The sequence below is a fragment of the Amblyraja radiata genome, chromosome 2 (assembly GCF_010909765.2).
Source record: "Amblyraja radiata isolate CabotCenter1 chromosome 2, sAmbRad1.1.pri, whole genome shotgun sequence".
NCBI classification, from domain to species: Eukaryota; Metazoa; Chordata; class Chondrichthyes; order Rajiformes; family Rajidae; genus Amblyraja; species Amblyraja radiata.
In genome coordinates, this window is record NC_045957.1 from 149,615,893 (window position 1) to 149,632,487 (window position 16,595).

The 16,595-nt window shown below is 46.4% G+C and overlaps 1 protein-coding gene across 5 annotated transcripts in view; it reads right to left on the minus strand.

Moving 5' to 3' along the window:
- ctnnd2 (catenin delta 2) overlaps positions 1-15,513 on the minus strand; it is a 1,121,748-nt gene extending 1,106,235 nt beyond the window's left edge. For all 5 annotated transcript variants that reach the window (XM_033017096.1, XM_033017092.1, XM_033017086.1 and 2 more), the window contains exon 1: positions 15,433-15,513. The gene's annotated coding sequence lies outside the window, so the exon portion shown is untranslated. The remainder of the gene's footprint in view (positions 1-15,432) is intronic.
- Positions 15,514-16,595: the final 1,082 nt, after the last annotated feature.

A 16,595-nucleotide genomic window follows, 5' to 3' on the forward strand; every position in this document is an offset into this window, starting at 1 on the left:
GATTTTAATAAAGGCCATTTTTATACAATTTGGTTTCACCATGTAGAAACTACAGCAGCGTTGAGGGGCTGTGGGGGCGGGGGGGTAGGGGAGGGGTTTTGGGGGAGGGGGGGTGTGGGGGAGGGGGGTGGGGGAGGAGGTGTGTGGGGGAAAGGGGTGTGTGGGGGAGGGGGTGTGTGGGGGAGGGGGTGTGTGGGGGAGGGGGTGTGTGGGGGAGGGGGTGTGGGGGGGAGGGGGGGAGGGGAAGGGTTTTGGGGGACGGGGTGTGTGGGGGAGGGGGGGTAGGGGAGGGGTTTTGGGGGAGGGTGTGTGTGGGGGAGGGGGGGTGTGGGGGACGGGGGTTGTGTGTGGGGGAGGGGTGTGTGGGGGAGGGGAGGGTTTTGGGGGACGGGGTGTGTGGGGGAGGGGGTGTGTGGGGGAGGAGGTGTGTGGGGAGGGGGGGGAGGGGAAGGGTTTTGGGGGAGGGGGTGTGTGGGGGACGGGGTGTGTGAGGGAGGGGGGGTGTTGGGGAGGGGGGTGGGGGAGGGGGGGGTAGGGGAGGGATTTTGGGGGAGGGTGTGTGTGGGGGAGGGGGGTTAGGGGAGGGGGTGTGTGGGGGAAGGTGGGTGAGGGGTGGGGGGGAGGGGGAAGGGAGGGTTGGGGGAGGGGGGTGTGTGGGGACAAAGGACATTTATTGTCACATACACCATTTTTGGTGTAGTGAAATTCGAGTTGCCATTTGCAGCACACCAATAAAAATAAGACACAACATTAAAGAAGAACTTAACATAAAACATAAATACACCCCCACACAATGGTTCCCACTGTGAGGGAAGGCAGCAAAGTCCAGTCCTCTTCCTCTCTGTTCACCCCGTAGTCGGGGCCTATAGAGGCCTCCGCAGTCGCCGCGTTGGCGGCCCGATGTTTCAGGCCCTCTCGCCGGATGACATTGCTGCCAGAGACCGCGGCACCCGAAGTCCACAGGCCGTGCTGGTCGGAGCTCCGACACTGGCGATCTCGGCGAAAGATCCCAGGCTCTGCGGTGTTTAAATTCAGCGCCGCCCGCAGCTGGACACTCCGCGACCACAGCTCTACGATGTTGGAGTCGGCGGTCTCAGCACTCCGGAGCTTACCACATGACGACCCGGGTAAGTCATCGCTCGCTCCACGATGGTGCTTCAGTGCTGCGCCGCCGCCGAATCTGAACTTTTGGCCGGTCCCGGCAGGAAATGCCGCTCCAGTCCCGTTGGTAGGCCAAGAGGAAGGGGCGGAGATGCGGCTCAGAGAAAAGCCGCCTCTCCGACCAGGTAGGGACTGAGAAATACAGTTTCCCCCTTCCCCTCCCCACCACCCCCCCACATAAAAAAGAGTAGAAATCCTCAAAAACGAAAATGTTTAACATACTAAAAATAAATAAAGGGTGAAAGGACGGACAGCTGCAAGCTGGGCAGCCATACTCAACGGCGCCCCCACTCGAGGCGTGGGGTGTGGTGGGGAGGGGTTGTGTGGGGAGGGGTGTGGGAAAGGGGTGTGTGGGGATGGGGGGGCTCGCACTCTGCTAACCCCGCACCTTCCGCTTTCACTCAGAGGCTTCCGGTTCAACTCACAGCTTCCGGCTGGTCGTGCCACAGGCTGCTCAACACACTGCGCCCCTTCAGCTCTTTATTCTCCTCGCCGCGTTATTGACAGCGGGTTCCGGAAGCGGCGGTTTTTACGATTTTGTACTGTTTCACTGATTGGAACAAAACCTATATGACTTGCAGCAGAGGAGAAAGGTGAGTAAGGTGGCGAAAAATCGTAGCGCTATGGGGGATTGTTTTTGTGCAAATTTAAATATAACGCAGATTGGAAGTGGTCAATATGAGAGTTTTAGTAATAGTATAGACAGATGGGCCAAACGCAGGCAGATGGGACTAGTGTAGATGGGAGTTGTTGGCGTTTTGGGCAAGTTAGGCCAAAGGACCTGCTTCCACGCTGTAAGACTATGCAACCCTAATTAATTAGTTTGCAGCATGATTAACTTTTTAATGTTCTTTGACCCTATCGAGTTGGAAACAGTCACTGCCATCCACATCTGACCCACCATCCACATCAGCCTTCAAACACTAAATTATACTAATCCCATTTTTATTCCGACTACATTCCCAATTTCTCCAGATTCCACACACATATTTGGGGCATCTAACCAACCAGATAGAGGCCTCTGGGACATGGGAGAAACATGAAGTACCCGTAAGAAACTTTTCGGCAAAGGCGTGCATACTCCATACGTGTGGCACTGGATGTCAGGATTGATCCTGTATCATTTGTCAGAGCCACCAGCTGTATCTGTGTTTGGAAGCCACAGAGCTTTATAACCCCCCCCCCCCCCCTACGCACTTAAGCCAACAAAGGAACAAAGGTAAATGTTGCCTCTTTGAGGGCAAGTCTAGAAATTAATAATAGGAAATAAAGGATAAATCAAAAACCTGCCGAAAATTGAAATCTGAAACAAAGACAAAATGCTGGAAACACACTGGTGAGAGGGACCTTCTGATCTGAGGAGAGGGGTAAGCTAGGATATCAGAGGAGATTTACTAGAATGTTGCCTGAGTTTCAGCAACTAAGTTACAGAGAAAGGTTGAACAAGTTAGGTCTATATTTTTTGGAGCGCAGAAGGTTAAGGGGGGACTTGATAGAGGTCTTTAAAATGATGAGAGGGATAGACTGAGTTGACGTGGATAAGCTTTTCCCATTGAGAGTAGGGAAGATTCAAACAAGAGGACATTACTTGAGAATTAAGGGACAGAAGTTTAGGGGTAACATGAGGGGGAACTTCTTTACTCAGAGAGTGGTAGCTGTGTGCAATGAGCTTCCAGTGGAAGTGGTGGAAGCAGGTTCGATTTTATCATCTAAAAATAAATTGGATAGGTATATGGACGGGAAAGGAATGGAGGGTTATGATCTGAGTGCAGGTAGATGGGACTAGGGGAAAATAAGTGTTCGGCACGGACTAGAAGGGCCGAGATGGCCTGTTTCCGTGCTGTAATTGTTATATGGTTATATGATTATAAGGTACCTGATGGCAGTCAGGTGGGTGAGAGGACTGGGTATCATTGGTAAGGACATTGAGATGTGTTGTAAGTAGTAGGGTAAGAGACATATTGCCAGACATTAATACAGCTTTAATATTAAAAGCTAATTTCCCAAGAATAACCAATGCCGGCAGTTGAATTTGTGGCATAACACATTTGACTTAAGAGATTATTTAATGCTACGCAACTAAAATAACATGTCATCATGTAATTGCATGTCTAAGTAATAGTTTTCAGCTGGAAAGATACCACCATTATTAATCCACACATATTCTGAAATAAAAGGTCCAACGCTGTAATGACAAATTAATTACTTTACTAACTTAAAATTATAACCAAAATCTCACCAGATGGTGGTTGACTCCTCTTCAGCTTCATTGTAAAAACATGTCATAATTTGGCCCCTTACTCAGCCCCACAACCACAAGCAGTGAAACAGGAGACTGTTGGCTGATTTCAGTTAAGCCCAGGGTGGTCCAACCAATTAACTGGCCAAACAATTTATTGGAAGTACATTTGTTGCTAGATCTACCAGGAAAGACTTTTTCCTACATAAAAACTGAGGATAGAATATTTGGATATCTACGTTTTAGAGCCGTATTTTCATTTGCTTAACCACAAACACCTCACTTCAAAACTCAATCCGACTCTCAGATTCACACCTGCTAGTGTGGAGAAGCTTGACACGAAAGCCTGGAGTAACTCAGTGGGTCAGGCAGCATCTCTGGAGTGAAAGAATAGGCGGTGTTTCGGGTCGAGACCCTTCTTCAGACTGCCTTCTTCAGAGTCATCGATTCCTTATCTCCAGAGATGCTGCCTGACCCACTGAGTTACTCCAGCCTTTTGTGTCTGCCTTCAGTTTAAACCAGCATCTGCAGTTCCTCCCTATGCGTTGTGGAGAAGCTTGTTGTATTCTGGTGACACCATAACTAGCAGTTCTCCTTGACAGTCAGACACTGAGCCAGTCTGCAGCGGAATGATAGTCTTTGAAGAAACCAAAACGGATTTAGCTGAGGCTCGACAAAGGAGTAACAAAGGTCTTGCGAGGCAATTGGCAGGAATCTGAGGAAAACCATCATCTGGAGTGATTATGTGCTGACTGGTTCACCAGGTTCACCAGACTGATACTACTGCAGTTGTACAGGGTCTTGGTGAGACCACACCTGGAGTATTGCGTACAGTTTTGGTCTCCTAATCTGAGGAAAGACATTCTTGCCATAGAGGGAGTACAGAGAAGGTTCACCAGACTGATTCCTAAGATGTCAGGACTTTCATATGAAGAAAGATTGGATAGACTCGGTTTGTACTGGCTAGAATTTAGAAGATTGAGGGGGGATCTTATAGAAACTTACAAAATTCTTAAGGGGTTGGACAGGCTAGATGCAGGAAGATTGTTCCCGATGTTGGGGAAGTCCAGAACAAGGGGTCACAGTTTAAGCATGAGGGGAAATCTTTTAGGACCGAGATGAGAAAAAATTGTTTCACACAGAGAGTGGTGAATCTGTGGAATTCTCTGCCACAGAAGGTAGTTGAGGCCAGTTCATTGGGAGGGAGTTAGATGTGGCCCTTGTGGCTAAAGGGATCAGGGGGTATGGAGAGAAGGCAGGTACAGGATACTGAGTTGGATGATCAGCCATGATCATATTGAATGGCGATTCACGCTCGAAGGGCCGAATGGCCTACTCCGGCACCTATTTTCTATGTTTCTATTTTCTATGTTTCTATGACTGAATGATGCAGCTAATCACTGGTTCAACGTCAACAATCTATACTAAACGAAGACCAGAAGTTTGTTTGGAACAATGCCAGTGTTAGCGGTATATTCTCTCCATTACCTCGACAAGTACATCTACTAATTAAAACAATGATGCAGCCAATTCCCATATGATGGATAAAACTTTAGGAATAATAATACTGAAACAAGAAAAATCCTGCTTTATGAAGGCAATAGCAGGGTTCACAGGTCTTTTGGAAAAGAATCATGGATTGGACTGAAGAAATTGTTCTACTGGGTGCTAGCAGAAGCTTTGTGGTTGAATGGACTATTTTTAAGCCATAACAATTCTATGACCATATTCAACAATGACAAGCCGTGGTTTACTGCAGAACTCAGACAGCTCCGACAGTCCAAAGAGGAAGCCTACAGGAGCAGGGATGCAGACCTCTACAGGCAGGCAAAGCACAAGCTGAGACGAGGAATCAGAGCTGCCAAGGAAATGTACTCTGAGACGTTGAGGAGCAAGTTCTCAGCTAGTGACTCTTCTTCAGTTTGGAAGGGCTTGCAAGAAATCACCAGCTACAAGAGGAAAGCCCCCCGCTCTTTGGACAATCGTCAGTTGACCAATGACCTGAATGAGTTCTACTGCAGGTATGATAAGCTGAAACGTAACCCTGGTACCCCATCCCCAATCAACACAGCCTGATCCAATTCTGAAAAGACTGGACCCTTTCCACCCACCCCTCTCCAATCACCAGGTAACACCCAATTACCCACCCCCTCTATGCTGCACAACATCACTTCCCCATCATCAACATTAAAAATTAAAATAGAGGAGGTTGAGAGGCTATTCAGGAGACAGAAAAGATGGAAATCTCCAGGACCAGACAATGTTTCTCCCTCTACGCTCAAGCTCTGTGCCAAACAGCTGGCACCGGTCTACACAGACATTTTCAACCAGTCCCTGCAAACCTGTACTGTCCCTGCCTGCTTCAAAGTCTCCACTATTGTCCTTTTACCCACAAAGGCAAGGATTACTGGTCTTAAAGACTACAGGCCTGTCGCACTGAACTCTGTAGTCATGAAGACCCTTGAAAGGCTTAAGCTGGCCAAGCTGAAAAATATCACAAACCCCCTGCTGGACCCTCTGCAGTTTGCATATCGGGCCAATAGATCAGTGGATGACGCAGTCAACCTAGGCCTGCACTTCATTCTCCAGCACCTAGACTGCCAGGGGACCTATGCAAGGATTTTGTTTGTGGATTTTCACTCTACATTCAACACCATTGTGCCAGAGCTACTACACTCCAAACTCTCCATGTTGACTGTGCCTGAACCCCTCTGTCGGTGGATCACCAACTTCCTGACAGACAGGAAGCAGCATGTGAAGCTGGGAAAGCACATCTCGGACTCGCAGACCCTCAGCATAGGAGCACCGCAAGGCTGCGTACTCTCCTCTCTCCTCTACTCTCTCTACACCAATGACTGCACCTCCACATACTCCTCTGTCAAGCTTCTCAAGTTTGCGGACGACACAACACTGATTGGACTGATCCAGGATGGGGAGGAATCTGCCTACAGACAGGAAGTGACACAGCTGGCGACCTGGTGCCATCGTAACAACCTAGAGCTCAATGCTCTTAAGACAGTGGAATTGATTGTAGACTTTAGGAGAGCTCCCCCTTCCCTCACCCCACTCACCATCAACAACACCACATCACATCTGTGGAGTCTTTTAAGTTCCTGGGAACCATCATCTCCAAGGACCTTAAATGGGGGGCTACCATCGACTCCACAGTCAAAAAGGCACAACAGAGGATGTACTTCCTGTGGCAGCTGAGGAAGCACAATCTGCCACAGGCAATGATGGTCCAATTCTATACGGCCATCGTAAAGTCTGTTCTCACCTTCTCCATCATGGTCTGGTTTGGCTCAGCCACAAAGCATGACACCTGGAGGCTGCAGCGAATCGTCCGATCAGCTGAGAAGATTATTGGCTGCAACCTTCCCTCCATTGATGAACTGTACACTGCAAGGGCCAGGAAGCGAGCGGGCAAGATCATCTCTGACCCCTCTCACCCTGGTCACAAACTCTTTGAATCACTTCCCTCTGGAAGGCGACTCCGGACTGTCAAAGCTGCCACAGCCAGACATAAAAACAGCTTTTTTTCCATGAGTAGTTGCTCTACTCAATAACCAAAAATCTGTAGCCTCCTATTGCTCTGGTATTTTATTTAATTCACATGTTTAATCAATAATGTTTTATTATTAATGTTTAATGTTTTATGAGTCATTCCTAACTGTCACTCTATGTCATGTTGTCACTTGCGGGCGGAGCACCAAGGCAAATTCCTTGTATGTGAATACTTGGCCAATAAACTTATTCATTCATTCATTCATTCATTCATTCATTCATTCATTCATTCATATTCTAAAAGCATTCAGGAACTAAATGATGAGAATACCACTCGTTAAATCTTGCCTATATTCTGCTCTAGAGAACTCTGGAGGCTCTGAAGTTTAATCACTTGTTGTCTTGTGGCTTTGAACTAATGCTGTACAAGATTTATACAGTCAGCACAAGAGTTATTGTTAGGAGGTAGTATCATACAGCATGGAAACAGGCTCCCTGTACTAATTCATCCATGTCGACCAGGTTTTATAATTAATCCCATTTACCTGTGTTTGGCCCACATCCCTCTAACCCCTTCCTATATATGTACTTATCTAAATCTATTTTAAACGTTGCCATCGTAGCTTGATATCACACATACAAAAGCTTATATCTATATCTCAGTACACGTAACCATAATAAACTAAACCAAACTAAACTACCTATAGTTGCAGACTGGATATAGCGTGCAAGTTGAATCAAGAGTTAAAATTGGCATGTCGTAAAGGTAATGCTACGGTTGTTATGGAAGATTTCAACATGCAGGTAGACTGGGAAAATCAGCTTTCTGTGGCAACTCATTTCATATACACACCACCATCTACATGAAATTGCTCCTCAGATCCCTTTTAAATGTTTCTCCTCTCACCTTAAACCTATGCCCCTTAGTTCTGATTTCTTCAGTCTTGGGAAACAGATTTATCTATGTCTCCCATGATCGTTTGCACCTCTATAAATGTTACCCCTCAGCTTCCCACGCTCCCGGAAAAAAAATCCCAGCCAATCCATCCTCTCCTTTTAACTCAAGCCTTTAAGCCCAGATAGGAATCTAGTGAATCTGCACCTTTTTCAGCTTTAAGACACAGGGCAACCAAAACTGCATGAATACGTCAAATACGGTTTCACGAATATCTTGCACAGCTGCAACACAACATCCCATCTCCTGTATTCGATACCCTTAACAATGAAGGCAAACATGCCTTCCTCACCATTTTGTATCCCTGTGGGGTGTTACATTTGGGAACCATGTAGCCAACCCCTAGGTCTGCCTGGTCTACAACACGCTCCAGAGCTCTAACATGTGCAAACCCTGCCCTCACATGATTTGCCAAAATGCGTCACCTCACACATGCCCACATTAAATTCCACCTGCCATTCCTTGGAACACTTCTGAAATTAATCCAAATCCTTTTGTGAAATGAGATAGCTTTCCACACTTCCCAATATACAACCAACTTAAGTGTCAGTACATTATCACCCAAATCATTAATGCAGATGGCAAACCATCAACTAGGGCATAGCACTGGTCACAGGTCACCAATCAGGAAACCAACCCTCCATTACCAGCCTCCTATGGTCAACATTGAGTCCAGTTATCGAGCTCACCCTGGATCCCATGTGATCTAGCATTCTGGAACAGCCTACCACAAGGGGATCTTGTCAAAAGCCTTGCTAAAGTCCATAAAGACAAGTCCACCATCCAGGTGACCTCTTCAAAAAGCTATCAAATTTGTGAGACTTGAGTTTGCATGCACAAATCCTTGCCGATCATCCCTAATCAGCCCTTGCTTTCCTTCTCTCTCCATCCCCACCCCTTCCCAGTTCTCCCACCAGTCTTACTGTCTCCGACTACATTTTATCTCTGTACCGCCCACTCTCCTGACATCAGCCTGAAGAAGGGCCTTGACCCGAAACGTTACCCATTCCTTCTCTCCAGAGAAGCTGCCTGTCCCGCTGAGTTACTCCAGGATTTTGTGTCTACCCTAATCCCTAATCGGTCTATTCCTATCCAAACACTGATGGATCCTGTTCCTCAGAATCCCCTCCAGTAACTTACCCACCACTGACGTCAAACTCACTGCTCTGTAGTTCCCTTACTTGTTATTGCAGCCCTTTTTAAATAAAGGTACGCAAAAACCACTATCCAGTCATTTGCAAGAGGGCCAGGGCTGGGAACTGAATATTTAAGGGTATACCTCCTATCGATAAGACAGACAGGTGGGCAAAGCGGTGGGGTAGCTCTGTTGGTGAGGAATTAAATTCAGTCAGAGCCTTTTTCCAAGGATGGAAAATTCAAATACTAGAGGGCATAGCTTTCAGGTGAGAGTGCCAAAGATTAAAGGGAATATGCAGGGCAAGTTGTTTTTGTACAAGATATTGGGGAGTGCCTTGAATGTACCCGGAGTATTAGTGGGAGGCAGATTCGATAGTAGCATTTAAGAGACATTTGGATAGGCACATGGAATGGAGGGATATGAATTATGCGCAGGTAGATAAGAGATAGTCTTGGCATCATGTTCAGCACAGTCGCAGTTCTTGTGTTGTACTGTTTTGTGTTCATGAAAATTAACTATCATTTGTGTATTTCCAAAAGCTATGACAACATTAGTTGAAGACATACTACACTAATACTTCCAGGGCATTTAGCTACAATCTTTCAACTTTGATGAATACTTGAGAGTAGATGTATGCATAGAGTTCACAAGTTATAGGAGTAGAATCAGCACATCCAGTCTACTCCGCCATTCGATCATGGCTGATCTCTGCCACCTAACCCTTCTCCCCATAACCCTTGACACCCGTTCTAATCAAGAACTTGTTTATCTCTGCCTCTGAATTTGGGGATGATAGCAGAAATGTACAATCAAGTCTGGATTTTGAATGGGTTCAAGTAGCCTCCTTTATACTCAGTTTCTGAAATCCCCAATTGCTTTTTGCAGTACAGAATGACAGAACTCATAACATTAAAGACTCCAAGAAACTCTGTGGAATGACGCTTCTGTATTCAATCTATGTACAAACAAGAAATAGTTGTTGAAATTGTGTTGCAAGACTTCAGGGAATATCTGACCAAGCTGGGACTTTACATGTAGTGGCTTTGCCAAATCACTTCCAAGTACAGCCTAATTACACTCACTGAAGTATTTATTTTTATGTGATCATCAGCTGGCAGTCGTGCATGGTACGTCCTTCCTCATCAGTGCTATTTGATTGTTAAATACATGATAATATCCTCGGTAAAACAATTGATAATAAAGTCATAGAGGCATACAACATGGAAACAGGTTGTTCAGCGCAACTCATCCATGCTGACCACAATGCTCCATCAATATGCCCGCATTTGGCCCATATCCCTCTGAACATTTCCCTTCCATGTACCTATCCAACTGTCCTTTAAATGTTTTTATTGTACCTGCCTTAACTCTCTCCTCTGGCAGCGTATTCCGTATATCCACCACAGTGAAACAGTTGCCCCTCAGGTTCCTATTAAATTGGTTGAGTTCTTCATTAGGATGGAGAGTGACATTGTTTATTCAGAAACAAGGGTCCTGAACTTAAAGAAAGGTAACTTTGAGGGTATGAGATGTGAATTGGCCAAGATAGACTGGCAATTGATTCTTAATGGGTTGACGGTGGATATGCAATGGAAGGCATTTAAAGACTGCATGGATGAACTACAACAATTGTTCATCCCAGTTTGGCAACAAAATAAATCCGGGAAGGTAGTGCATCCGTGGATAACAGGGGAAATCAGGGATAGTATCAAAACAAAAGATGAAGCGTACAAATTAGCCAGAAAAAGCAGCCTACCAGAGGACTGGGAGAAATTCAGAGTCCAGCAGAGGAGGACAAAGGGCTTAATTGGGAAAGGGAAAATAGATTATGAAAGAAAACTGGCAGGGAACATAAAAACTGACTGCAAAGGCTTTTATAGATATGTGAAGAGAAAAAGATTAGTTAAAACAAATGTAGGTCCCTTGCAGTCAGAAACAGGTGAATTGATCATGGGGAACAAGGACATGGCAGACCAATTGAATAACTACTTTGGTTCTGTCTTCACTAAGGAAGACATAAATAATCTGCCGGAAATAGCAGGGGGCCGGGGGTCAAATGAGATGGAGGAACTGAGTGAAATCCAGGTTAGCCGGGAAGTGGTGTTGGGTAAATTGAATGGATTAAAGGCCGATAAATCCCCAGGGCCAGATAGGCTGCATCCCAGAGTACTTAAGGAAGTAGCCCCAGAAATAGTGGATGCATTAGTGATAATTTTTCAAAACTCTTTAGATTCTGGAGTAGTTCTTGAGGATTGGAGGGTAGCTAATGTAACCCCACATTTCAAAAAGGGAGGGAGAGAGAAAACGGGGATTTACAGACCAGTTAGTCTAACATCGGTAGTGTGGAAACTGCTAGAATCAGTTATTAAAGATGGGATAGCAGCACATTTGGAAAGTGATGAAATCATTGGACAAAGTCAGCATGGATTTATGAAAGGTAAATCATGTCTGACGAACCTTATATAATTTTTCGAGGATGTAACTAGTAGAGTGGATAAGGGAGAACCAGTGGATGTGTTATATCTGGACTTTCAGAAGGCTTTCGACAAGTTCCCACATAAGAGATTAATATACAAACTTAAAGCACACGTTATTGGGTGTTCAGTATTGAAGTGGATAGAGAACTGGCTGGCAGACAGGAAGCAAAGAGTAGGAGTAAACGGGTCCTTTTCACAATGGCAGGCAGTGACTAGTGGGGTACCGCAAGGCTCAGTGCTGGGACCCCAGCTATTTACGATATATATTAATGATTTGGACAAGGGAATTGAATGCAACATCTCCAAGTTTACGAATGACACGAAGCTGGGGGGCAGTGTTAGCTGTGTGGAGGACGCTAGGAGGCTGCAAGGTGACTTGGATAGGCTGGGTGAGTGGGCAAATGCATGGCAGATGCAATATAATGTGGATAAATGTAAGGTTATCCACTTTGGTGGCAAAAACAGGAAAGTAGACTATTATCTGAATGGTGGCCGATTAGGAAAGGGGGAGATGCAACGAGACCTGGGTGTCATGTTACACCAGTCATTAAAAGTAGGCATGCAGGTGCAGCAGGCAGTGAAGAAGGCGAATGGTACATTCGGAGGGGGCGCTGCTCTGGCAGCAGCCATGTCATGCAGCTCGTCAGTTTTTCAACTTTTTTTTATTTTTTTAGTATGTTTTAAAGTCTGTATTTAATGTTTCTTTGTGTGTTTTGTGTGGGGGGTGGTGTGGGGGGGGTGAGGGGGAAACCGCTTTGGTCGCCTCCTCCACGGAGAGGCGAGTTTTTCCAGGTCGCCTCCCCCGTGGCCTAACATCAAGGATCGACGCGGCCTTTCCCGGAAACGCGCCCGGGGCTTCAGTGGCGGGCGCAGCGTGGACTCTCGGCGTGGAGTGGGTGAGCCCTCGCTGGAGGGGAGCGCTCCGTTTCGCTGGCCCGGGGCAGCCGGCAGCCTGAAGTCGCAGCCTGAAGCCTCGGTCTGCAGAGCTCCAGCTGGTGCGGCGTCTACAGCCCGGGATCTCACGTTGGGGACCCGGGGGAAGAAGAAGCCACCACTGCCGGCCCGCGGCCGACTTCTACCGCGGGTCCGGCATGGACTTACCATCACCCCTGGAGGGAAGCTTCGACCGCCGGCCCTGCAGTCTACGGTGCTTCTGGCTGCGGCGGGGACTTAAATCTTGACCGCCGGTCTGCGGCCTACAACAACTTAAAGCCGCGGTCTCCGGTGAGGAAGAGCCGATCCTGGACTGACTCTGGACTCTGGTCCTGTCCACGGGGGGGAAATGGAGGAGGACTGGCCAAATGTTGTGCCTTCCACCACAGTGATGAATGCTGTGGTGGATGTTTGTGTTACAGTTTTATTGTGGTTGTGTGTTCTTTATTATTGTATCGCTGCAGACAACCCAAATTCCACCAGCCTGGCTGTGTGGCAATAAATTACATCTAATCTAAATTATATCTAGCATTCATAGCAAAAGGATTTGAGTATAGGAGCAGGGAGGTTCTATTGCAGTTGTACAGGGTCTTGGTGAGACCACACCTGGAGTATTGCATACAGTTTTGGTCTCCTAATCTGAGGAAATACATTCTTGCCTTAGAGGGAGTACAGAGAAGGTTCACCAAAATGATTCCTGCGATGTCAGGACTTTCATATGAATAAAGACTGGATAGACTCGGTTTGTACTCGCTAGAATTTAGAAGATTGAGGTGGGATCTTATAGAAACTTACAAAATTCTTAAGGGGTTGGACAGGCTAGATGCAGGAAGATTGTTCCCGATGTTGGGGAAGTCCAGAACAAGGGGTCACAGTTTAAGGATAAGGGGGAAATCTTTTAGGACCGAGATGAGGAAAACATTTTTCACACAGAGAGTGGTGAATCTGTGGAATTCTCTGCCACAGAAGGTAGTTGAGGCCAGTTCATTGGCTATATTTAAGAGGGAGTTAGATGTGGCCCTTGTGGCTAAAGGGATCAGGGGGTATGGAGAGAAGGCAGGTACAGGATACTGAGTTGGATGATCAGCAATGATCATATTGAATGGCGGTGCAGGCTCGAAGGGCCGAATGGCCAACTCCTGCACCTATTTTCTATGTTTCTATGTAAATCTTTCCCCTCCCGCTTTAAACCTACGTCCTCTGGTTCTTGATTTCCCTACCCTGGATAAAAACTCCCAGATTGCCCAATCTCTCCCTATAGCTCAGGCTGTCATGTCCTGGTAAAATGCTTGTAAAACCTCTCTGCACTCATTTCAACTTACTGCTACTGCTGGACATCTTTCCTGTAGCAAGGTGACTAAATACACACAATACTCCAAGTGTGGTTTCAACAATGTCTCGCATAACATCCCAAATAACCCTGACTGACAAAGACCAATGGACCAAAGGCTCTTTACCACCCTATCTACCTGTGGCACCATTCATCAGGAATTGTGTACCTGTATTCCCAGATCTCTCTGCTCGATAACACTCCCCAGGGCCCTACCATTCATACCCCTAAATAAAATCCAATGCAACCAATTGCCTTCAGAAGTCACCTAATTAGTAAATAGAGTCCACTTGTGTGTAATCTAATCTCAGTATAAATACAGCTGTTCCGTGAAGGCCTCAGAGGTGTGTTAGAGAACATTAGTGAACAAACTGCATCATGAAGCCCAAGGAACACACCAGACAGGTCAGGGATAAAGTTGTGGAGAAGTTTAAAGCAGGGTTAGGTTATAAAAAAATATCCCAAGCTTTGAACATCTCACGGAGCACTGTTCAATCCATCATCCGAAAATGGAAAGAGTATGGCACAACTGCAAACCTACCAAGACATGGCCGTCCACCTAAACTGACAGGCCGGGCAAGGAGAGCATTGATCAGAGAAGCAACCAAGAGGCCCATGGTAACTCTGGAGGAGCTGCAGAGATCCACAGCTCAGGTGGGAGAATCTGTCCACAGGACAACTATTAGTCGTGTACTCCACAAATCGGGCCTTTATGGAAGAGTGGCAAGAAGAAAGCCATTGTTGAAAAAAAGCTATAAGAAGTCCCGTTTGCAGTTTGCCACAAGCCATGTGGGGGAAGGTGCTCTGGTCAGATGAGACCAAAATTGAAGTTTTTGGCCTAAATGCAAAACGCTATGTGTGGCGGAAAACTAACACTGCACATCACCCTGAACACACCATCCCCACTGTGAAACATGGTGGTGGCAGCATCATGCTGTGGGGATGCTTTTCTTCAGCAGGGACAGGGAAGCTGGTCAGAGTTGATGGGAAGATGGATGGAGCCAAATACAGGGCACTCTTGGAAGAAAACCTGTTAGAGTCTGCAAAAGACTTGAGACTGGGGTGGAGGTTCACCTTCCAGCAGGACAACGACCCTAAACATACAGCCAGAGCTACAATGGAATGGTTTAGATCAAAGCATATTCATGTGTTAGAATGGCCCAGTCAAAGTCCAGACCTAAATCCAATTGAGAATCTCTGTCAAGACTTGAAAATTGCTGTTCACAGACGCTCTCCATCCAATCTGACTGAGCTTGAGCTATTTTGCAAAGAAGAATGGGCAAAAATTTCAGTTTTTAGATGTGCCAAGCTGGTAGAGACATACCCCAAAAGACTTGCAGCTGTAATTGCAGCGAAAGGTGGTTCGACAAAGTATTGACTCAGGGGGGCTGAATACCTTTGCACGCCACACTTTTCAGTTTTTTATTTGTAAAAAAATTTGAAAACCATGTATAATTTTCCTTCCACTTCACAATTATGTGCCACTTTGTGTTGGTCTATCACATAAAATCCCAATAAAATACATTTACATTTGTGGTTGTAACGTGACAAAATGTGGAAAAGTTCAAGGGGTATGAAAACTTTTGCAAGCCACTGTATATCAGTAGAAAGCAAATGGAAATGTTGCAGAGATTATTGTGTCATCAGGTGACCAGAAAACAAAACTAAAACCTTGCGACTGCTTTAGTATGGTACCTTTGTTTGATTTGATGTTCTCTCGGGTCTTCTAACTTTTCATCCTGTGGAGACCATTTCAAGTCCACAATTTCATTTATCTGGAAAAAGATCAAAAGATAGCATCAAAGTATGAAGTTCCTAAATAAAAGGTAGACACAAAAAGCTGGAGTAACTCAGCGGGTGAGGCAGCATCTCTGGAGTGCAGGTAGATGAGACTAGGTGAGAGTAAGTGTTCGGCACAGACTAGAAGGGCCGAGATGGCCTGTTTCCGTGCTGTAATTGTTATATGGTTATATGGTTATTAGGAATGCGCGATGTTTCGGGTCCAGACCCTTCTTCAGATTGATGTCAGGGGAAGGGGTGGGACAAAGATAGAATGTAGTTGGAAACAGTAAGACTAGTGGGAGAACTGAGAAGTGGAAAGGGATGGAGCGAGAAAGCAAGGGCTATCTGAAGTTAGAGAAGTCAATTATCATACCGCTGGGGTGTAAACTACCCAAGCAAAATATGTGGTGCTGTTCCTCCAATTTGCGCTGGGCGTCACTCTGACAATGGAGGAGGCCCAGGACATAAAGATCAGATTGGGAATGAGAGGGGGAGTTAAATGCTGAGCCACCGGGAGATCAGGTAGGTTAAAGCGGACTGAGCGGAGGTGTTCAGTGAAACGATCGCCGAGCCTGCGCTTGGTCTCACCGATGTAGAGAAGTTGACATTTGGAACAGCGGATACAGTAGATGAGGTTAGAGGAGGTGCAAGTGAACCTCTGCCTCACCTGGAAAGACTGTTTGGGTCCTTGGATGGAGTCGAGAGGGGAGGTATTACATCTCCTGTGGTTGCAGGGGAAGGTACCTGGGGAGGAGGTGGTTTGGGTTGGAAGGAACGAGTTGACCAGGAAGTTTCAGAGGGAATGGTCTCTGCTGAAAGCAGAAAGGAGTGGGATGGGAAGATGTGGCCAGTTGTGGGATCCCGTTGGAGGTGGCGAAAATGTTGGAGGATTATATGCTGTATACGACGGCTGATGGGGTGGAAGGTGAGGACACGGGGGACTCTGTCCTTGTTACGAATGGGGGAAGGGGGAGTAAGAGCGCGGGATATCGAGGAGACCCTAGTGAGAGCCTCATCTATAATGTCCATATGCCATATGTTAAAAAAAGTTACATGAAACTGTTATGAATATTGTT